This window comes from Mesocricetus auratus, unplaced genomic scaffold, assembly GCF_017639785.1.
Source record: "Mesocricetus auratus isolate SY011 unplaced genomic scaffold, BCM_Maur_2.0 Super-Scaffold_100008, whole genome shotgun sequence".
In the NCBI taxonomy this organism is placed as follows: Eukaryota; Metazoa; Chordata; class Mammalia; order Rodentia; family Cricetidae; genus Mesocricetus; species Mesocricetus auratus.
Genome location: NW_024429192.1, coordinates 70721483 through 70745564, shown reverse-complemented (window position 1 = coordinate 70745564; position 24082 = coordinate 70721483). Strand labels below are relative to the sequence as shown.

General features: G+C 44.2%; 1 protein-coding gene across 4 annotated transcripts in view; it reads left to right on the top strand.

The window, feature by feature from the left end:
• Positions 1-20403: 20403 nt before the first annotated feature.
• The window catches only part of Klhl24 (kelch like family member 24), a 41595-nt gene continuing 37916 nt past the window's right edge, over positions 20404-24082 (top strand). For 2 of the 4 annotated variants that reach the window (XM_013118705.3, XM_021231522.2), the window contains exon 1: positions 20404-20517. The gene's annotated coding sequence lies outside the window, so the exon portion shown is untranslated. Of the gene's footprint in view, positions 20518-20555; positions 20709-21621; positions 21722-24082 lie in introns of those variants that run through there. The other 2 variants (XM_040751104.1, XM_040751105.1) reach the window with 2 other exon arrangements.

The following is a 24082-nucleotide window of genomic DNA, read 5'->3' as shown; positions in this document are numbered from 1 at the left end:
GGCCTCCAGATAGGGATCTCCATAAAAGAGTCCTAGTGGCAACGTGGGCCACAGACTTCAACACAGACCCCAGATGCAGTGGAACCTCAGAATGAGGCATGGTCCTCGGCAGCAACCCAGGTCTAGAAGTCACCATGACTCCAGGTAGCTTGGAAGCCACCCAGATCAGCATGGCCCCAGGTGGTGTCTCAGACCCCTAGGATCAGCATGGCCCTTGATGGCAACAGGAGCCAGGGACATCAACAACACTGGCTGCAGGAGGGCCACAGACCCAGACATTGTCCCCAGCCGCAGCCCTGGTCCTGACATCACCATGGCACCACGTAGTAGTTTGTGCCACTCAGATCTATATGGCCACGGTTGCAGCATGGCCCTTGGACACAAACATGGCCACTTATAGCAGCCCAGACACTGGACATCCTGTCGGCCTCTGTTGGCAATATGGGCCATGGATGTCCATGTCACACCCAAACACACCCAATAGTCCTGTATCAATATGATGATGAACTGGGTTTAGTTTGGTTACTTGACATGTAAGGCTTCAGGAAAGAAGATGATACTCTTTAGCTATTTTATGCATATCTGAAACTGAGAAATTTTATTTCTGAGTTCATTCTTTTGTTATTTTTTTCCAGAGATCCTAGAAGCAATGGATCGCCATCATTTTATCCCCTACTTTTCTAGAAATGCTCAGAAGTTTTACATAGTCACTAAATTCCTTTACTGGTAATATCAGGTGTGCTTATCTTGCATGGTTCATTAAATTGACTGTACCACAGATGATCGGTGCTTTTCACATTAACTGAGGGTCTCTGGTAGCTTTGGTATAATGAAATTGGAGAGTCAGATCAGATGCCACTGATCGCACCAGAGAAAGTCATCCATAAAGCAATGTTTCTTTAGAGCCTCTCCACAGACCACAACTGTTCATCAGGGTTCTCTAGAAGAATAGAACTAATAGGAGATATATATATATATAGTATAAATGGGGGATTTATTACATTGGCTTACATGCTAAGAGTTGGGTAGAACCTGGTATCTGTGTAGTCCACAAAGATGGATATAAAATATCCTAATCTGGGGCTGAAGGCCCAGAGCATACCTGGAGAGCCACTGGTCTTCAGCCCACACTGAAAAGCTAGAGTCTGTCGGTCAAGGATGGCCAAGGCATCGAGACAGATGCCACCACCTGTTGGGCCCCAGCCCCATGGGGTCTCTGTGAGTTGCTGGTCAGCCTACAAGTGCAACTTGTTTTCCAGTCCAAGTGCTTTCTGTTTTCTAGTCCTGGCTTACTGCCCTGGCCTTGACCCTCTGACATCAACATCCAGCAGGAGAAAAACAATGATCTCTTCTACCTGGGGTTTTTTCCACTGTGCTGTAAACTTGTATAAAAAGCTCCTCCCTCCTACAAGGGAGAGACCTCTTAGCACTTGCAATGAAGACACACACACACACACACACACACACACACACACACACACACTCTCCTGGCAATAAAGGCAGCACATGCATTCTCTTAGTACAAACAAATGGACGTCTTGTCTCTCTTTTCCTGATACCCTGGACTTGGTTGTGGCGCTGGCGCGGCAACCACCAGCAGGAAAAGGGAGCAGGCAGGTAGCACTGTTTCTTCCTTCTGTGTCTTCAGTCTGGACTGCCCTCTGGAATGTGTCACCTCTGCTTTCTCCCTTAGCTATCCCTTCCTGAACATACAGTCACACAGACTCTCACAGAGGCAGGGCTCTCAGTTGATTCTAGCTCACAGGTTGACAATCAGGATTAGACATTGAGAGATCCCAACTCAACATTTTTAGACCCCTAGTGACTAGCCCATCACAGAGTTGAAAGACCCCAGGCGGGGGACTTTCACGGGAGGGAGACCCGAACCCAAGGAACAATGAGACCACGAGCTTGGATGCAACAGCAAGAGGCTTTATTTACACACGGGTACCCGGGCATCTCAGTCTCGGGGGGCTGAGCGCCCTGAGCTGGGGACTCAGGGGTCCTTTTATAGCAAAAAGCGCAGTACAGAAGCGAGAAGCCTAGTAACAGGACCCTGATTGGGCAATTTAAATGAGGCTAGGGCTCAGAGCGAGTTTTCTTGGAACTCAAGTCTCGGCCTTGGCCCTATCTGAGGAACAATAGGTCTCTGTGCTTGCTCAACCTTGCTGGGCTGGCTATGCAGACACCTGTGTCCCTGGGCAGAGTTCCCTTCTGATAGCAATGACTATTCAGCCATGAGGACCTTGAGCTGAGCTCCTTGCTGATAACAATGACTATTCAGCTGTGGGGGAAACGGAATTTTCCATAAGCCTCAGCTGCCTGTTTAGACTGGGCCGGGGTCTTTCAGAGTAACTCGTCCTTCTGCCCTCTCCTGAGAAACCGGAGACCTCAAGATAAACTTAAAAGATAACACTCCCTGATCCAGGAACTAGCTCACCACATTCCTGCTCAATGTTTAACTGTACAATGCCCAAAGAATGCTTGCTTGAGATAATCTTCCTGTTAAGACATAAGCTATCATTTAACTTTCCCATCCTTTATGATGTATGCCTAACTCCCCCATTCGGTTTTTCCCTTTTAAAAAGCCCTGACTGCAGCTACTAGGGGTCGAACTCCTCTGCCCCTGTGAGGGTTATGAGCTTGGCCCCCAGTGCACTGGTTCCCCAAATAAACCTCATGTGCTTGCATCAAGAATGGTCTCTCTTGAATTATTGGGGTGTTGGCTTATCCCGAGACTTGAGTGAGGGTCTCCCCACTCTGGGGGGTCTTTCAACATCAAACGTGTCACTTTATCTGACTAAAAGAGCATGTGGCAAAATCCAGGCTGCCCCTAGAATTTCTAAGAATAGGTAACAAGTAAGTAACAAGATATGTGGCCATTTCTGTATGTTTTAACCTACTGTCTGACAAAATTACTTTTCTTGGAATATTTAAAATGTGTAAGTGAACATAAACATATTTAGGATAAATTTTAAGCTTGTAATCATGTTGTCAACACTATAGGAGACACTGGCCTCTCTGCCTGTGTCCTTTCTCCATGCTACTGCTGCTATTGCCTCTACGGGTTTTCAGGGTCCTTATCTAGGCCAAACATAAAAAGATATAGCTATAGACTTAATTCTAAAAAATAAGGAATGGAAGAGGGGAAAATCATTTTAAAACCAAGCAATTATTGCATGCTTAGTATGAGAAACAAGACCCTCACTTCATGATAACGAATTCAAGAGACTTCAGGAATCCTTGAACAGGAATTCCTGGAGAGAATCTGTGTCTGCAAATCTGATAGATTACAAGTCCAGTGATGTAGAGGGGTTGGGCTGCTGCAAGTCCAGAGCCATTATCATTTATCTTGGGGACATTTAGCCCCCTAGAGCCATCCTTGCCCATCTCGGTGTCAGACCTAATATGCTGATAAATGGGTAAAAGCCTCTTGGATTGTATTAACTGAACAAAACCCTATTCTCCACCAATCAAGTGAGTAAGAACACTACCAAATAGCATCAAAGGCCACAGCTGAGAGTTTACCTGGCCATAAGGGACGCTGATGCTTCCACCAATTAATGTTAAGATGCCTTGCTCTGTAATCTTAAAAATTTCATGAAACTGCTTCTATGCTAGATTTTTGGGACAACCTAAATCTGTATTCCCTCATACTTAGCTCCAGAATAAGTAATTTCTTATGACCTTTGAGGTGGGAGCTATGCTTCTTATGTAAACACTGCACAAGTAAGGCAAATTTTATTCTCATTTCTTCAGAGCAGGGTGTCATCCCAAACGAAGGAAGAAATGGCTGACACACTAACTTGGCACCAAAGTGATGGTTACTGTCCTGCATGGACTTCCCTGCCCCTTCTCTTTCCAGTTAGCAAGGCACTTCAGGAAGGTAGACACTTCCTGTACCCACCTCAAATCATACAACTTACTTGTTTATTTTATACTTGGTTTCAGTTTGCCTTATCTAATGTACATCCTGGGCCTTGGCATGCTCTCCACTTCCCAGATACATGGGCATAGTCACTACCAAACTGTCAGCAACTTTTCAACCCTAAAATAGACTAAAAAATGCCCAGGAAGACAGGCACCAACCAGCTGCTAGGCCAGACAAGAGTTCAGTGCCTCCTGCTTATTGTGATCTGGTAGACACAGTCTATGTAAAGCACCTCTGGTATTGGAAATAAACCAATTATATTATTTCTTACACTTGGGGCCTTACAAGAGGAACCCTAAAATCATAGAGCTATGAGAAGATGATTCGCATTAATTTCTAAGATAAATACAATATAAATTCAACCCCTTTTACGTTGTACTTTGGGCAAAAACTTATCTCTGTGTCTTCAGCTTTAAAGAAGGATCCAATAACTTGAGTAGATATGTACTGTAAGAAGAAAGAAGCTGAGGAGCAGACAGACTTGATCTCAACAGGTGGAGACTGCCTTGTCAGAACATCAAGGCACCCCAGCCTTTTCACAGGTTAAAGGTCAAGTGTGTCTAGAGAGGCCAGGGGCATGTGCATACACAAACACACACGTGCAGGCAGCTACCAGGAAGTTACAGCTATTTTTTTGTGGTTTGACTGGGCGCAAGGTAGGTTGTTTTCATATTGTTTTCGCAGGTGAATGCTCAGGTGGCCTAGGTCATTCTTTATGGCTAGGGCTATATCCTGACTCAACTTCTCATGACCCCAGGCTATTTATTATCCATGAGCAACTGAAGTGACTACCATATCCTCTACAAGGGTGAACAGGGAACATAAAAGTAAAGAAGACAGAAAAAAGTGGAGACAGAAATGCCAGACTTTCATATCACTCTCAGTTGCCTTGTAGGCCCCAATGAGATCCTATGTTGCCTATGATCCATAAACAGCCTCCTGAGTTCTCATTGGAACATATGGTTATTTTGCTAAGAAAGGAATGTTTCTGAGTGTGGTAGTACCTACCTTTCATGCCAGCACTTTAGAGACAAAGGCAGGCAGATCTTCCTGCCTGGTCTACATAGCAGGTTCCAGTCAGAGATACATGGAGACCATGGAGAGACCAGAGAGAGAGAGAGAGAGAGAGGGGGGGGGAGGGGGAGGGGGAGGGGGAGGGAGAGGGAGAGGGGAGAGGGAGAGGGAGAGGGAGAGGGAGAGGGAGAGGGGGAGAGGGAGAGGGGGAGAGGAGAGAGAGAGAGGGAGAGGGGAGAGAGAGAGGAGAGAAAGAAATATTTTCTAAATCTTGTATGAAAAAATAGAATAGAAACTAATAAGAAAGAAGATGATACAAAAATTACAAAATATATTTTGCTAAGGATTATTTTTAAATATGAAGAAAAAAAAGAGACCACCATTCCAACGGAAATGTTTGGACAAAGCAAACTTTACTCTTGAGAGGGTGTACTCAGGAAGAGCAAACACCTAGCAAGACAGGAAGTGCATTTGGTTTTGATTCTAACACTGGTGGTAACAGTGTCTTTTCCCAATTGACTGGGAGTCAAACTCACAATCTTATGCAATTTGCTAGTCTAAAAAGAACTGACTCATAGGAAATAGGAAGGAAGAGGAAAGGGGTCACTATCCTCCATCAAGTTCCTAGACAGTGGGCCTTTCAATAAACAAAGGTTTTCCTGGGTGGAGAGGATTAAAACTTTTCAAGTGTTACATGGCGAAGGAAACAAAAAAGATCTTAGGTCCTTGTCCTAGAAGAGGGCATTGTGCGTCCTAGAATTGAGTTACATGTGGTTGTGAGCTTCCATGTAGGTGCTGAGAACTGAATTCAGGTCCCCTAAGAGCAGAAGGTTTTTTAACCACTGAGCCACTTCACCAGCAACTACAGCTTAACATTTTTAATGTTCACGGAAACATAGTAAGCCAATTGGTTGGACTCAGTTCATAGTTCCCCCTCTTTCTTAGGTGTTAGAAGTTTGGTTTTAGCTCTTAGAAGAATTTGGATCTGAAATAGATGTACCACAAAAATCAATTCTTTTTTGGAAGAGTCCAAGTAAGTCTTTGCCAATTTAAAAACTGGAATTGAAAACAGTCCAAATGATACTGACTAATGAAATTTTTTTTAATGAAACTAGTAAAACCTTTGAATGTTTAAAAAGAACATGCTATTCAAATAAGGCAGAACCCTGGGTAAGTAAACTGTTTTAACAAAACATGACCAACGAGAGGACATAATACAATCCTCACCACTAAACGCTAAAGAGCTGTTGAGTTTTCCTGCTTAGGGTGCTCAGCTGTTGATGTAGTTAAAGTTGGGCATCATTCGGCCTTTCTGAAGTCCATGAGAACATTGGGTTTCAGACAGAGTGGGGAGGTTTAAGAAGACACTGAGATGGATCACCTGGGTCATATTATAAGAGATGTTAATGCCTTGTTGGGGGTGGATAGCTTGACAGCAGTGGGGAGGGTCAGGGAGAGTTCAGACCCAGGGGCCCCACCACAAACATCTGGGAATCAGAGAGCACTTGGCAGAAGTGAAAGTCTCTTCATAGAGCCCTCTAAAGATGAGAAATTTCACACCAAGAGCCAGCAGCTGGGTCTCACACCCAGGAAGGAAGCAGATGTGTTTGGTGTGTGAGAAATTCCACATTTCAGCTAGGAACTCAGTGACAATGCCCCAGTGAGGTTCCTGTGAGAGGATTCTGACATTACACTCTTACAGGTGTGTACTCAGGAGTTGGCTCAAGCTTGAGTTAAGAAATACAAATCTAAGAGTTCTCATCCCCTGAAGCTTTTCAGTACAGGGTTGGTTGGAAGTACCTGATTGATAACATCTGTTCCTGCCAGGATAAAGGGACTCTTTGATGTGGTATATATTTTAATTGACAAAGCCACCCAATTTTGGCTTTCATTCCTCTAGTACAGTGGTTCTCAACCATCCTAATTCTGCGACCCTTTAATATAGTTCCTCATGTTGTAGTGACCACACCATAAAATATTTTTGTTGCTACTTTATAACTGTAATTTGGCTACTGTTATGACTCATAATATAAATATCTGATATGGAGGGGAGCTGATATGTGACCCCTTGAAAAGAGTCATTTGACCCCAAAGGGGTTTTGACCCACATGCTGAAGCCCTAGTGCTTCGGCTCCTGACAGCTCACTGAGTAAGTTCTGTTGCCAGATCTCGATTTTTTAAAGTCCCTTAAAGAATGTAAAATGCTTAAAATTAAAATTTTAAAATGTTCCCCTTTAGTAGCAATGGTCTATATATATAGTCCTTTGTCCGTTTTTACATTTTTTTCGTTTTCTATTTGTTTTTGTTTTGCTTGTAGCCCTGGCTGTCCTGGAACTCACTCTGTATATAGACCAGGCTACATTTGAAGTCACAGAGATCTGCCTGCCTCTGCCTCTCAAGTGCCATGATTAGGCACGTACCACCATACCCAGCTTTGTCCATTTTTAAAAATAGGATGGACAATAGCTGTTGTATAAGGAAACTATTGATATTTTCAGGAGGAGGCATGGCGGTGTCTTTCACTAAAGAAACAGAAAACTTTAGTCAATGTTGGCAATTTCTTAGGGCCATCTGTACATTCAACCAATACTCTATAGGACTTAAGGTCGTAGACACGCAGTAGTCACATTTTGCAAATAGACATTTGCCCACTAAATTAAATTTTAAGTTGTGACTTCCACAACCTATTTACCAGTACCTTGGCTTCTAGCTGTACCCTCGTCTTTCCTTTTCCATTTTGGAACAATCTTTCACCTAGAGGACAAAACTAATTTACAATTTAAAATCTTTTCTTATCTAAGAGTCTATTAAAAAATCTTGGGGCTAGAGAGTTGGCTCAGCAGTTAAGAGTATTGGCTGCTCTTGCAGAGGACCCAGGTTTGATTCCCAGCACCCACATGATGACTCACAACTGTCTGTAACTCCTGGTGCCATTTTCTGGCCTCTGTGGGCACCAGGAACACTCATGTTGTACATGCAGGCAAGACCCTGCATGTATGTCAAGATAATGTATGAATTATCAAACATGAGTCTTTCCTATTAAATACTATAAAACTTGTGTTTAGCCATACTGTGCTCTTTGTTATTTCAAGGTCAGATGTAATGCTCCCATCACAGGTTAATATTATGTCAGATATAGAAGGTACAAAAAAATAAAAAATCATACTCAAATCATAATGGCTGATAATTTCAATATTATCAAAAATTTATTCCTTAACAGCCCCCTCTCTGAAGATCGTTCTCTTACACACTCAGCCTCAACTCCACAGGTCCTAGGAACATAATCCTTTCTAAAACCTTGGGACATGAAACAAAGCTTGACCTCTATATGCACAAAATGTGAAGCTGTACCAACAAGGAATCTATAAATTGAGTTTCCCTCCTCCAAAGGCCATACCTGTTAAGGATTCTTCAATCTAATTAACTGATTCTAACTACCAAGATGAACTTTTAATTCCAGCACTTAGGAGGTAGAAGCAGGCATATCTCTTAAAGTTCAAGACCAGCCTGGTCTATATAGTGACTCCCAGGACAGCCAGAGCTGCATAATAGAGATATCTTATCTCAAAAATACAAGAAGGAGAAAAAGGAGGAAGAAGAATCACCATCACCACCACCACCACCACCACAATGGTGCAAAGTGGAATGTTGTATATCTGGACCCAAGTTATCTTTTTCTAAAAAAGAATTTAGTTTCATTTTATGTACATGAGTGTTTTGCTGGCATGTATGTGTGTGCACCCCATAAGCCCAGCAGAAACCAGAGAGAACATTGGATTCCCTGCAACTGGAGCTACATATGGCTGTGAACCACCATGTAGGTTCTGGGAAGCAAACCCAGGTCCTCTGTACTCTTAACCACTAAGTCAGTTCTCCAGTTCCTGAACCTAAATTGTCTTAAGCTACCATTAACTCCTTTAATGGCCATTCACTGCTGACTTCTGTGGAGGGCATGAAGTCCTTGCTCACAGATAAGCACTAGGTAAACTAGCAATGTTGAACACATAGAGCACACAGGGTTGTCTCTTCAAAAGAATCATTGTATGATCTATTTACCACCCAGAAGCTAGGAAGGGATGTGGTTAATAATCTGGTGATCTCTGTGATATCTGTATGGCCAGGACACATCTAGATCCCTCAGACCCTTACATTTATCTCAGTCATTATCTTAGTTATGGTTTCTATTGGTGTGAAGAGACACTATGGACATGAAAACTCTTATAAAGGAAAACATTTAATTGGGGCTGTCTTACAGTTCAGGGGTTTAGTCTATTGTCATCATGGTGGCATGCATGCAGACATAGTGCTAGAGAAGCAACTGAGATTTCTACATCCAGATTTGAAGGCAGCAGGAAGAGAGAGTGACACTGGGTCTGGCTTGAGCATCTGACTCCTCAAAGCCCACTCCCCCCAATGACACACTCCAACAAAGACACATCTACTCCAACAAGGACACAACTCCTAATAGCCCACTCTGAGCCTATGGAGGACATTTTCATTCAAACCCCAGACATCCTCCCTAGACTCTTGAACATTGTTTCTCAGTCAACCTATAGAACCCAGTTTTATGGAAGAGGTCACATGTACTTTACAAAGAGTTTCAATGTCTTAAGCTTGGTTATACGCACAGGATTTGAGTTAATTATCATTAGAAAAGTTTTTTACAAATTGCATTGTGCTTAATTTTGCCTAAAATAAATTTCTCAGTGTCCAACTCTTGAAGTTTGAATCAACACCAGCTACTGAGTTATATTTAACTGGACTCCTTTCTTACCTTATGTGGATCAACATTCTATTGGCCATGGTGCTTGCTGAGATCTCCACAGACCTCTGTGTCTCACCTCTGTGTAATATCCTTATCACAATCAATATTTGGGACTATCAGGACAATCAAAATACTTTGGGTCCTATTAATCTAACGGATCACTATCTTCCATCAGTCCCCAATTAAAAATATCATCATATAACAGATTCACCCACTTTGCTGTAGCATAATGCCTTAGTTTTCTATTGCTGTGAAGAGACATCATGAACCAGGCAACTCTTATAAAACACAGCATTTAAGGGGGGGGTTGCTTAAAGTTTCAAAGTTAGTTCCTTATCACCACAGTGGGAAGCAGACAGGCAAGGCCCTGGTGCAGTAGCTGAGAGATTTACATTTTGATCCACAGGCAACAAGAGAGAGTGTGGACCTAGTGTGGGCTTTTGAAACCTCAAAACCCACCCCCAGTGACACACTTCCTCCAACAAAGCCACACTTACTCCAAAAAGGCCATACCTCTTACTCCTTCTAATCCGTCTCAAGAGTTCACAAACTGGGGACTGAGTATTCACATACTTGCCTCTACGGGGGCCATTCTCATTCAAAACACTACACCTGGTGTTCCCACTTACATATTTGAAAAGTGCCTTGATTTGTGACTTTCTTTTCTGCTCTAAGTATAAACACTCATGAACTGGTTACCATGTGGGAGAGTGATGTCTGAAGTAACCTAATCCATGCCCCAGACCAGCTCCAGAATAAACTACTTCTTACTCCTTTGAGGTGAGAACTCTGTTTTTGTACTGACATAATATGCGCATGTGACATGTGTTCCTAATTTCCTCAATTTTATAGTTGGACACCGGTAGGAAAAACTTACTGCTGGATATGTGGCTGTGTCTATGTGCACCAGTGAAGTGCAGAGTCATTCTGCCTCTGTATCTGTACTCAAAATTGAGCCAACTGCTGCACTGGTAGACACCCAGGACAAGGCACAGCCTGAAAGCCACTGTTCCACACAAGTTAAAGCTGAGCAGTAACTTAGACTAGGGCACAGCCTCATGCCCACACTATGCAGGAACCCACTTTGCAATTACTGGCTTATCCTCCAAGCTTCGTCTATAGCTACACCCCACTTCACCCAGAGCTACATGGAACTCAGGAAGTTTGTTGTTACTTAACCCTCCTTCAACATCCTACCTCACAATTACACAATTACAGGGGCAGAACAGCCGCTCTCACGAAGAGAAGCCCGGCCCCAGAGCAATAGCCCTCTCACTTTCTCAGTCACCTAAGTCATATGCAAACTCACTCAAGGGACAGAAATATTTGGTCCTCCCTGGGACTCAAGCTGTACCAGCAATGATTTGCTGAATAACTAAGTGGTGGTCCTAAGGGCATTGCACACATAGAGTGTATTGTAACACACAATACTGATGCGAAGGACCCAGCGGAGAACAGTGCTGATTTGCCTTTCTATTGCTTCCTGCCCATAGTAATCATCTGTTCCGCATTTTACTTCCCTGTTCATTTACCGGTAACACAAGAATACATTTAACTAAAATGTTGACCAGCAGTGCCAGACAGTATAATCATCTATGGTCACATACAAACACCTGGCAAAAGCCAGACTACCAAGTTTCATTTCCTTAGGAAATTTCAACAACTCATTAATCAAAACCTTACATGACCCAAAACATCCCTAATGTCCCCAAACCAGCTCCCCTATTGTTTAAATTCAAACTGCTGAATTAGCTACATTTTCTTACTAATATAGATTTGGTTGAAATAAAGACTACAAATAGTAAAGAAACAAGCCAAACTGTTACTCTTTTAAAAAATGGACAAGAAGCCTGGTGTGGTGGCACTTGCCTATAATACCCACTCTTGGGACACAGAGGCAGGCAGATCTCTTTGAGTTCCAGGCCAGCCAAGGATATATAAGTGAGGCCCTGTCTTTCCTTTCCTTTCCTTTCCTTTCCTTTTCTTCTCTTCTCTTCGCTCCTCTTTTCTTTTCTTTTTCCAAGTCAAGATTTCTCTGTGTCGCTTTGGAGGCTGTCCTGGCACTAGCTCAGTAGACCAGGCCTGCCTCTGCCTCCCAAGTGCTGGGATTAAAGGCGTGTGCCACCACCCAGCAGCTTGAGGCCCTGTCTTAAATAGAAGACGTTCCATATTTTACACAATGGAATCTTGTTCAGAGCTGCAGAACTATGAAATGAGTCAAGCTGGAAAATTGTACACTGAGAGAGGTAACCCAGGCCCAAAGAGGCTCTGTGTGTTCTCCCATTTGTGCACGTTAGCTTCCAGTTTCTTTGTGTATTTAAAGCAGAACACTTGTAAAAGTCAGGAAACTACAAAGGGACTAACGAGGGAGTCAGATGCCCAAAGAGAGGAGGGACAATAGATCATGGTGATATGAGAGGGGACATATCATGAGACGGCTTAACAGAGATGGGTGTACGAGGTAAGGAGAGGAGGCAAATTAATCAAAGGGTATATGAAAGACAACCATAGAAGCCAGGCAGTGATGACGCACACCTTTAATCCCTGCACTCGGGAGGCAGAGGCAGGCGGATCTCTGTGAGTTCGAAGCCAGCCTGGGCTACAGAGCAAGTTCCTGGGCAGGCTCCAAAGCCACAGAGAAACCCTGTCTCAAAAACCAAAACAAAACAAAACGAAACAGCACCATAGAAACCTATTACTTTGCAAACCAAGCTCTTGCAGAGGGCCTGAGTTCCATCCCCATTATGCATGTCAGATAGCTCACTTCCTGTACCTCCAGCTCCAAGGGATTCAACAACCTCTTCTGGCTTCTGTAAGTCCAAGCACATATGTGACATACATTCACACAAGCATGTACACATATACATAAATACAAAACAATGTAATATACCTAACTGTTTAGGATGGAAGAGAGCTACCCTGCATGGCTTAGAAGCCATGGGTTAATGAACAAAATCCCTGGTGCCAAGTGTGAAATACCTCCTTATGAGTAATTGGCCATGGAAGCCCCAGAAGCTACCAAGCAATACAGGCATTTGCCATTCCTCTTGGTTACCCACCAGAATTTGATGTGGTGGTGCTATTGTTGAAGACACCACTCAGCTTGGATGTAGAGAAATCAAGATGAAAGTGAGTTAGAGGCGTCTCCCCTGCTGGCTAAATCATAATGCTGGAATGTGCCTTACGGACTGCTGAAAAAATGGCAATAGTCTTCCCCAGCTGGGAGCCCATGGAGTACAGTACCAACCCACTAGGCAAGATATGACCAGTGGTGAGACAGTATCACAACTATTCCACAGATAAGCAACCACTCTCTGACTGCATTTGAGGCCTGCTCCACAGAAGGGAACAAGTGCCTGGTACTGTAAACCCACTCAGAAACTAGGAGCTTACTACCGGTTGCTTAGCTGCTCTCACGTGGCACCAAACTGCCTTCTAAATGTTGATATCTGTAGACCAATGGCACTCTGAGCCTTAGAGAAGCTGCTGTGCAGCGAACAATGCATTTAGTGAATGTAAACTCACTGCTGCCCAAGGTGATGGTTGAGTACTCAGCCCTAAACAGGACATTGAGGCCACCCTCTCGAAGGCTCCATCACAGAAGAACGTGAGAGCCAGAAGATGGGGAAGGGCTGTGAAATGCTGTCATCTAGGAATGGTATAAACACTGCAATCATGATCTCACTGCAGTTGTGGCTGGGCTGCCTGCATTGGGCCTGCACAAGAGGGTGTGCCAACAGTCAAAGATGAATTGGGAAACAGCACATCAGGCCTTACCCCTCCCTTATGAACTACTGACTACTAATACATTACAAGGGATGGGGGAGGTCATCGTATGGTCAGTTATGCAACCACTAGTGAGCCCACTGGGCTCCACTGGATCTTTAGAAACCCAGGGTCACACAGCTGACCCTGGTTAAATGCAGCGGGCCACAAAATAAAAACAAAGAGAAAGAGCCACTGCCTGCACTGGGAAAGAGATATAAAAGGGTGAGTGGTGACAATAATCGGGATGTGTTATATACGTGGATGAAATTGTCGAAGGACAAATTTAATTAATAATAAAAGAATCGGGAAGAGAAGATTGGGACATGTGATTGAGTTCCTGCAGGGTAGAAAAATCTGAGGGTGCTATTAGCACCAACATGACCACCCCACACCGATTGCAAGTGTACACCCATTGCCAAGTGCCTCTGTAGAATCCAGGGGCCTCAGTAGGTCCTATGCATGCCCCAACCTTTGCCCCATACCACTGTGGATCTGCAGGGCACAGCAGGGCCTCCCAGGTTTGCCCTCAGCATAAATTTAGCTAATGTCCATACAGCAGGGACCCTTTGGGAGCACCGGATATGGGAAAGGGAAAGGGAAAGAGACACTGAATATTGCTTGTTCCAACCTAGAATCAAACCTCTCATGGAAATTTGCCCAACCATTTCCGTCTGCTCCAGAAAGAAAGACTACATGAGTGCTGGCAGAAGTCAAGACAGTCTAAGGGTATAGCCCTGGCAGCTGGCAGCCAATACACATACTGTATTCTGCACCTAAGCTCAACTGACTGCCAAGGAAAGAGGAAGAAGGTCAGGCATACTGTGGATCCCCTGGGACACTGTAAGCCACATGAAAGGGAAAGAAAGGGAGAATCACCCCCGACACGATATAAAGTTCCCAAGGGAAAAGAAAAGTACAAACTAGGAAGAGAGATAACAGACCACCTCTCATTAGATTGTCCAGATATTCCAAGTGGGGATCTGATTTGGGGGAAAAAAACCTGCAGGAGTGTCCCAGGATTGTCTGCTGAAGCATCCTGATACATTTGGGCACAATGAAATGGACCGGGGACTCATGGTTAGAAATAGAAAGAGATGCTGCAGAAATGGCTCAGTGGTTAGAGAAGTTGCTGCTCTCTGAGAGCACCCACATCAGGTAGCCCACAACCACCTGGAACTCCAGGTGATGCAACCCCCTCTTCTGGCCTCTGTGGGCACGTGCACTCACAGGGACATGCCCACACAAAACCATGGACACACACATATAATTAAAAACTAAAACAGACCTTAAAAAGAAAAACAAAGTAGAGGGAATAGTAGGGATGGAAAGATTTAAATAGAATTAGGGGATGGGAAGGGGTAGGTAGAGGTTAGAAGGAGACTCAACCAAAGCAATAATGTATGGGAGAGAGCCATAAGGAAGCCCACTACTTTATAAGCTAACTAAAATATGTAATTTTCTTTAAAGAGTTTGGACAGGTGGTTGGAAAGATGGCTTAGCAGTTAAAAGCAATTGCTGCTCTTACAGAGGACCCCAGGTCAGTTCCCAGCACCAGCATGGAAGCTCACAACCATCTATAACTGTATTTCCAAGGGATCCAATGCCCTCTTTTGACCTCTTTTGGGGCACTGCATGCATGTGATATACAGACATAGACACAGGCAAAACGTCCACACACATAAAATAACAAATCTTTAGAGAGAGAGAGAGAGAAGAGCACAGTGGCACCCACCTTTAATCCCAGCACTCTGGAGGCAGAGGCAGGCAAATCTCTGTGAGTTTGAGACCAGCCTGGTCTACATAGAGTGTTCCAGAACAGTCAGGATACATAGAGAAACCCTGTCTCAAAAAGACAGACAGACACACGTGCATGGGCACGCGCGTGTACACACACACACACACACACACACACACACACACACACACGGGGGGGGGAGGGGAGTTTGAACAGAGCTAATTTGAACACAGGTTCCCTGTATGGGCAGATAATTCTGTCCTTGAACTTTACACCATCCTGCCTCTGTTTCCCAAGCACTTGGATTACAGGTGTTGGCCACTTTTAGTTGTGACGTTCTTTTCTCTAAAATGGAAAATAAAAATGTAAAATACTGAGACATTGTATTAGAACTAAATTACGTTAATGGAAAAAGGAAAGTTTACCCTGGAGTTTCATTTTATGAATTACATCCCGGGGCTGGAGAGTCAGCCCCACAGGTAAAGTTTTATGAGCACAAGCCTGTCGGCCCACATTTAGGTTTCCAAGGGCATTATCAGAAGGCAGACACTTCCACAGCAAGAGGGGAGGCAGAGCTAGAAGCCATCCAGAAGCTCGTGGGCCAGCTGGCAGAGCAGCAGAAGAAGGGGCCCTTCCTGACCAAGTGGAGGGTGAGAACGATCTCCACAAATAAATAAGTGTGAGGTAGACGTCTACTGAGAAATATGCAGCTGAAATCTTGGATATTATTTCACTTTCATTAATATAGTAATCTTCAAGTCTTGCTTTAAAAGTAACAACTTTTCCATCCAATTTCATGAATAAAAAGCAAGGTGCCTTCTGATGCTTTACTGATCTTTGTGACAAAGGTCACACACAGTTCACCCTAAAAAGCGTCTAAATTTAGAGATTTGTCACTGGAGCAAAGCTGCCATGCACTCGTAATAGAACAAGACAGGCTCTGCAAACTATGCCAGGCATGTGCTTGCAGTGCTGTCACAGCAAGGCCAGGCTCTGTGCCTGTGTGCTGGTGACCTGAGAGAACTCAGCCTTCTCTAGGCCAGTCACAGAGTGATCTAGAACTGGAAGCAAATAGATGCCTTTTAAATTACTTCTAAAAGAAACACTGGGGGTGGGGGAGCTTGAGGTGTAAACCCAGGGGCAGAAGTCCCAGATAGTTGTGTGTGATGTCCTAGATTCCACCATCCACCACTCAGCATGGTGTCGTGTCACCTTTGTGTGGAGATATTCTAGGGGCACAGGCACACTTTCCTATCCCTTTAGAGGACAGGACTCCGGGTGGGTGTTCAGAGGGCTAGTTTTTGTTTGCTTTTAATTAAAGTGGGTTTAATATACCAGTATTTGTAGATCAGTCGTTTATTGTTTCATTGTAGTTTCCCAAAGCATTTTAAATTACAGTTGTCAGAAGGGGTATTAAGATCGGTAAAGCCTATTTCCATGATACTAGCATAGCAAATTACCATTCCTCTAGCTATTTACGGTCTTTTCCAGCATTTTTAAATGCAGTGTAGTTTTACAATAAATTATACTGCTCCATCACATCTTCTCTGATAATGTCCTTTGTGCAAGAAGGTAGAATATAGAATAACAAGTCTAAAGAGGATCTACAGAAGCCTAGAGGGGTGGTACATGCCTACAAACCCAGCACTTGGGAGACCGAGGCAGGAGGATTGCTATGAGTTTTAAGGTCAGCTTGAGTTACATAAGAAGAAACAATAAAATAAATGAGGAATATTTAAAAAGCCAAGCAAAGTGGCTCATTTCTGTAACCCCAGGACTTAAGAGGCTGAGGCTGGAGGATTGCTACAAGTGCAGTGCCAGCCTGGGTTTCATAGTGAGTTCAAGGTCAGCCTGAGCTACAGAGAAAGACCCTGTATCAAAGCCAAAAACAATCAAAATAGGAACCAGAGACGCAAGCTTCACAAACCCTTTCTCTAGTCATGTGAAGCTTGCATTTACGTTGAGTTATGCCTGTAGTTAACATACGCTTATTTCTGTGACTTTTTTTTTAACTTTGAGTTGCTTTGTTAATATACAGGATAGTATATATCTTTCTACTTTTCATCTATTTCCTTCTCAAGGACAAAGCATAAAGGAAGGAAGAGCATAGGGAAGCCGGAAAGATGGATTAGTGCTTCCGATAGTGTAGTGTCCTTGCAGGGAACCAGAATCCGCTCTAGTATTTGCCTTGGAACCACCTGTATTTCCAGCTTCATGGCAGCCAATGCCTTCTTCCTGGCCTCTGTGGACACCTGCTCTCATGTGGTACACATACAAATACTTAGGCACATAAATATATACATAGAATAAAATAAATAAATCTTTAGAATTGGTGAGGGTAAGGACGGTGACAATTCTTGGTTGTTGTGACATAGCCGTTCTATCCTGAGTAATGGACATATGCTTTTTTTTCTTATTTGACCCCTATACTTACACAAAGTACCTTTATCTTCATTTTATTTTTATTTTGATTGTCTTTATTTTTTTTCATAAGACAGGGTCTTGCTATTCAGTCTAGACTGGCTTCAAACTCCTGATCTTCATGTCCTAACCTCCTAAGAACTGAGATTACAAGTGTGTAACCCCTTACCCCCAGCCCTAGCCTCATTTTGAAGATGAGAAAACCAGCTGAGAAAGACTAGTGTATTCAAGTATGTGGATACTAGGAAGCAAAGCTAAATTTTGAACCTAGCCTTTGACTACAAAGCATCACTTCAAACAAGATAGAAGCTAACAGCTGTCAAAGTGCTGAACTTGTGGAACGGAGTGAAAAAGCAACATACCTTAGGGTGATCCCTGGGCTGGCCAGCCAGGTGTGGAGACTGCTGCGATCTCATTGAGAGCTTCCAAGAGGGGCCACTACTTGAAATGGATGCCCAGACAGAGCCTCTGATGTGCACAGCACCAGGTGAGATGCCAAAATGAGAATGCTTGGACTGACACTGTTGCTCCAGCTTTTAACAAACACCATTTCTTAAAAGTTGATGAGTTTTTTAAGGACAGAAAGACAGGTCATTCTTGGCTAGATTCAGCACTTTCTCTTCATGAGCACTGTGGGATTCACGGGATGACTGTCCAGTAAGTAATCAAATGATCAAAAGTGGCAAGATAAATTCTTAGAACCTGTTGGCATCTCCAAGAAGGACAGTGCCAGGTGTAGTAGATCAAGCCAAGACTGATGCATACTTTTAGATGTAACTGAAGCAAGAAACTGGGGCCAGGGACACGAACTCTATAGAAACTGTGTGGTGGTTTCAATGAGAATGGCCCCCATAGACTCGTGTTTGAATGCTTGGTCCCTAGTTAGTAGAAATGTTTGGGAAGGATTAGGGGGTGTGGCCTTGTTGGAGGAGGTGAATGAGCTTTGAGGTTTCAAAAGCCCATACTAGGGCCAATCAGTTTCTCTCTCTCTCTCTCTCTCTCTCTCTCTCTCTCTCTCTCTCTCTCTCTCTCTCTCTCTCTCTCTCTCTCTCTCTCTCTCCCTCTCCAGCACCAAGCATGCCTTGCTTGCCTGCCAGCATGTTCCCTGACATGATGATCATAAATCAATCCTCTGAAACTATAAGCAAGTCCTCAATTAAATGGCAGCTCAAAACTGTTTACAATTGTAGTCTCATAGGATCTGATGCCCTTTTCTCGTGTGCAGACATATACATGGACAAAACACCCATATGCATAAAAATATAAATAAACAAATCCTTTTAAAAACTAAGAATAAGTAGCAGCAGACAGAAATAACATCATCAAATTGGGCACTCACAACATCCAGAGGAGATACTAGGGAAGTTGAGGCAGCCAGCAGGAGTTGCTGCTTGAGCTTTCTCTCTATGAGTGAGCTTCCTATAACTGAACTTCCAACTTCACCCCTCCCCCTCCCCCCCCCCCCCCGCCTCTATTAGAGATGACTCCAGCTGTTTTTTGAGGACACAATGTCTTTCATGTTTTACTGTTCTCTTCCCCCCACCCCCATCCTCAGACACTTTGAGGCAAACATGCTTGGGGCTGAGTTGGGAGGGAAGGCACATCATTTTAAAGCCAGCTTCTTTGTAAACTCAAACAGCACACAATGATTGACTAATGCAATGTATGTTACACTGACATGCAGGAAGCCCTGGTTCCCTCCATAAACTGAGCATGGTAGTATATAACCCGTAATTCTAGTACCTAGGAGGTGGAGGCAGACAGGTCAGAAGTTCAGTGTTGTCCTCAGTCACACTGCTGCTAGAGAACCCATGCCTTCTAAGTACCAGACCCAAAGGAGAAGAGAGGGGAAGGAGGGGAGGGGAGTATGAACATGAATCTCCTTGTCTTGACAAGAGCAACCAAAGGTAAGAATTCTCAAAGCTGATAGTGACAGCTAGTCAAGCCAGAGTAGCAAGCAGTTTTATTTATTGCAGGCCTGGCCATAAGCCATAGAGAAGTCAAAGAGATATTTCCCCTCCCACAGGAAGTACTCAATAAATAGGCACTTTTTAAAGGTTGATAGGAGATGAAAAGGAGAACTAAAAGCATATTAAATGCCCTGGGCATCAACTTTCCTCGTTATCTCCCCCTTGTGGCAACACATTTCCCTTTTAACAGAGGCATAACTGTATTAATGAAGTGCATAACAACTTTGCTATCAGAAACCAGAAATAACCAAAGGGCTTCAAGATAGAAACAAAACAATGTCTTGAACGAAGTTCTATGTGCCTTGGAAAAATCAAGGTTTGTTACAACTTTTGCTCGACTTATGCGTCTGATTAAACAAAAGAAGGGTCTGATACAAGCGACCTTAACAGATTTACAAAGAAAGTCAGCTTCCTCTGCGCTGACGGCAGTACATTCCACCTCTCGGGCCCTCACACTTGCCAAGTGTGTTAGAAATTGTTAACTAAAACAAACAAGCCTTAGTCCAAGATCTAAGGTCAGCTAAGTCCTGGTCTTGTGCTTTGGCTTTGGGATGTAGAGGGCTCTTTGAAGACAATCAACATACCACTTGGGGCTTGCTCAAGATGCATTCCTTTACCCTGACTCTATCTTAAATAAATGTTTCGAATTAGCAACGCGGGATGGGGCTCGCCCTCTAGCGGAACCCAGGTTGTCTAGGAGCCCACCAGGAGGAAGAACTACATCTCCCAGGGTGCTCCGGGAAGGGATGCCTCGCCTTCATTGGCCAAGGGTGGGTGACGCTAAGTGTTTTGGCCCAACGGTCACATGTTTCCTTTGTTGTGAGCAGTGGCAGAGACTGGTGGCTCCAGGAGACGCCGGCGTAGCAGAGACTGCGGGGTCGCCGCTCGTGCCGCTTCCAGCCTGAGCCGAGAGGTACCGGGATGGCCGCTCCAGGCAGCCCGCGTCCGCGGTGCTGACCACCGGCACCTGCGGGAGGGAGGCGAGGCCCCCGGCAGCCAGAGGCCGGGCGTGGGGACCGGGCGGTGACTAGCCCCGCGGCGGTGATGCGATTCGGGCGGAAGCGCCCCGAGTGCTACGGCCTCGGATCTGGCGTTTCCATGGGGGTGAGGGCGACCGCGGGTGCTGTCGCCGAGCACTGACAGAATCAGGGAGCTGGGGCCACAGCCGCCCGCCGTGCGGTTGCGAAACCTGCCAGGCGTGGTCACCTGACCGTTACCCGCCCCCGCTGAGCCTTTGTTTACCCGGAGCGAGGCCGCGGGCCGTCCCGGGGGAGCCCCCGCCCGGCCGCCCGCTTCCTTCTCCGCCGGGCTCTGCTTCTTAATTTAGTTCCCGATGTCCCCGCCCCCAAGTCCCAGACACCCGAGGCGAAGACCGTTCGGGAGCCCGGGATTGGACGCCGCCGGCAGGGCCCGGCCGGCGAGTTCCGAGTTTTTATTGGCGGGGCCGGGTGGCTGGGTGGCCCGCGCCGCGCAGTCCCGCCCTCGCTTGAAGGTGACCTGAAGGACGTGGGCGCCGCGGGAGGGGGCCACAGTGGGGGGGCGTGCCCCGCGGCGGCCAAGGCGAACGCCGAGCCGACGGGGCACCAAGTGACCGGTCAATGCAGAGAAGTGCGCTGCCGCCAACTTGGCCTGGCCTGCTCGGCGCAGGCTTAGATAGTAAAGGTTGAGCCACAAGGCCACATTTGGGGAAGCCTCGCTGTCAGCTCTAGCGGATTTTAAGGATTAATTAGTTTTGTTCTAAACGGCGTGCTAGTGTTTAGAGCTGACGCCGGGCAAGTCCAGCAGGTGATTGGTTGATCAGGGGTTGGTTTGTTTTTCTTCGTTAGGGTTTAAAATCTACCCCTTGCCACTTAAGATTTAAAAGATGGCTTTAAAAAAATAATGTGAAGTTATTGGTTTAGAAAAAAATAATAATGTGAAGTTGTTGGTTTAGAAGTCCAAGTTCTGTATGTTTTTGTATGCGCGTTCTTAGTTTTCCCTGTTTTCCAATACACACTTTCGTGTTTTAATCTTCCAGGTAATTTAGACATTTCTGAGAAATGTGTTGAAGGCATATTTTGGAAAACTAAATTAAGATCACTGAAAGGTCGGCCATTTTCAGCCAGAGGATGTTAAAGGTGGTTTTCCCAAGCTCTTAAGTTTATGGGGCTCTTATGTTTTGTCATTTTCATAGCAGAAAAAAAGTGAGCTTCAGTGAAGCAGGTCTTACTGGCTACACATTCCTAATAAAGTTTATAAAATATTTCTGTGCGCATTGGTATTTTGCCTGCATGTTTTGTCTGTGCGAAGGTGCCAGATTCCTTGGAACTGTAATTATTACAGGCATTTGTGAGCTATGTGGGCTGTGAGAACTGAACCCAGGTCCTTTGGAAGAGTAGCCAGTGCTCTTAAGCACTGAGCCATCTCTCCAGCCCCTCTTAATAGCTTTTTGTTTAAGATGTATTTATTCCGTGAATGGTGTTTTGCCTTCTTGTATCCACCACCTGCGTTCAGTACCAAAGAAGGCCCAAAGAGGGCGCCATAGCTCCTGGAACTGGAGTTACAGATAGCGCAGGTTATGATCTGCCTTTTGGGTGCGGAGAATCAAACCTGGGTTCTCTGCAAGAGCGACAAGTGCTCTTAACTGCTGAACCATCGCTCCAGCCCTGCTTACTATTAAAAATTCATGTAATGATGGCTGTATCAGAATAAGCAGCTGTCTGATCAGAACACATAATCACTAGTGTACTAAGGGTACTAAATAGATCTTAATATATACAAATGCTTTCCACTATATAAAAACTACCATTTGGTAAGTCACATTTCTTCAAACAAAGCCTGTGAGTTGTCTCTAAACAGGAAGAAGAAAAGAATACTATTATAAGAGTTATCAGTTCTATCTTGGATTTTACTGGCTTTTGTCCAAGCTGCTAAAACCTTAATGCTTTTTCAGTGTGCTTTTTAACTTCCTTGTTTTCCTGCCATTTCATTAAGATTCTAAGGTCAAGCCTTTTGAAATAAACACTTAGCAAATACATTGCAGCATTTATCCTTGTATGTACTTTACTCTTACCTTGAAAATTTAAGACAACTCTTTTCATCAAGTACATAGGTATGGACTCTAATGAAAAATGTCAACAAAAATGTCCTCACAAGCATTCATACAAAAAACATTTCATTTCTTTTGTGACTGCAACAATGACACTAGACAGTTGGATGTTTTAACATCTCTGTTCTTCATGCTATAAAACCCCTGATAGCTCGGCAAAGCTAGTCCCCTGTGGGTAATTCCACTTATTTGGAAGGCTGAGACAGGACCAGCCTGGACAACCTAAACATCATGGATAGGGGGCAATAACAGAATAGGTAATAAACTCAGAGTTGTAACTCTTCCAGCACACCCTCCTCACTCCCCCTTGAGACTGAGGATTAGACTCAGAGCCTTCTAGCATGATAGCCACTGAGTTCTCTCTAGTTGGCTGGTCATCTTAGATAATCTACATTTTAAGAGTGGAGGTCATGTCTGTGAGCCCAGCAGGGGGATCTAGATTTTGTGCCAAAACTGGAATACACAAGGAGACCCCTGTCTCCAAATAAAGTCATTAGATTTTGTTGGAGTTTCTAAAATTATTTCTGAATAATGTATGTAGTACTAAGTTAAATAAAAGTCATTGACTTCCAAGTGTATATTAAAGGGTCATTTAGGATTCAAGGCAACACCGTAGCTTGTTTAGTTTTAGTAAGTCAAAACTTATTTTGATAGTAAGAAAATTAACAATCAAAATTCTGTTTCTCCCTCCCACTCACAACAGGATTTCGTTTTGTAGCTATAACTAGCCTGATACTTGCTATGTAATTCATAATAGCCTCTAATTCACAGTGATCCTCCTGCCTCAGCTTCTGGAGTGCTGGGATTACAAGTGTTAACTCTCTTACTTTGCTAGGCCTTCATTTTTAAAGAAAAATGCAGTAGGTCCTGGAGGGATGACTGACAAAATGGTATTGTTTCCATGTCAGGTCTAGTGAGGAGCATAAGTTAGGCACAGCTTTTTAGACAGTGAAAACATGTGAAATTTATATATAGTTGCAAAACATATTTTCACATAAGTGTGAAATTGATACAAATATGTAAAAGCCTGATTAGTTTAGTACTTTGTAAAGAATTTAGTCTGTTGGAAGCATTTGCTAACATCCTTTTGCATTACCATTAGATCTTTAAAGGTAACTCTGCTCAGCTGCCCTTTCTTGGTTCTGCTTTATCCATGGTGGTTTGAGAAAATGTGATGTGGAACGTGATGGCATGGATGGTTGGCAGGCTGTAGGAGCTATACTAGTAGATTGCCATAGCTTCTTGTTCTCTGTCTTTCGAAGGCCTTAGTGAGTCCATACTGACTGACTGTGACCTTTTTGTAGAGGGTTCTTAAGGGAAACAAAGCTTGCTGTGTTACCACACTGTAATCACCCTTTGTACAGCTTCTCCAGCCTTCATACCGTGACCA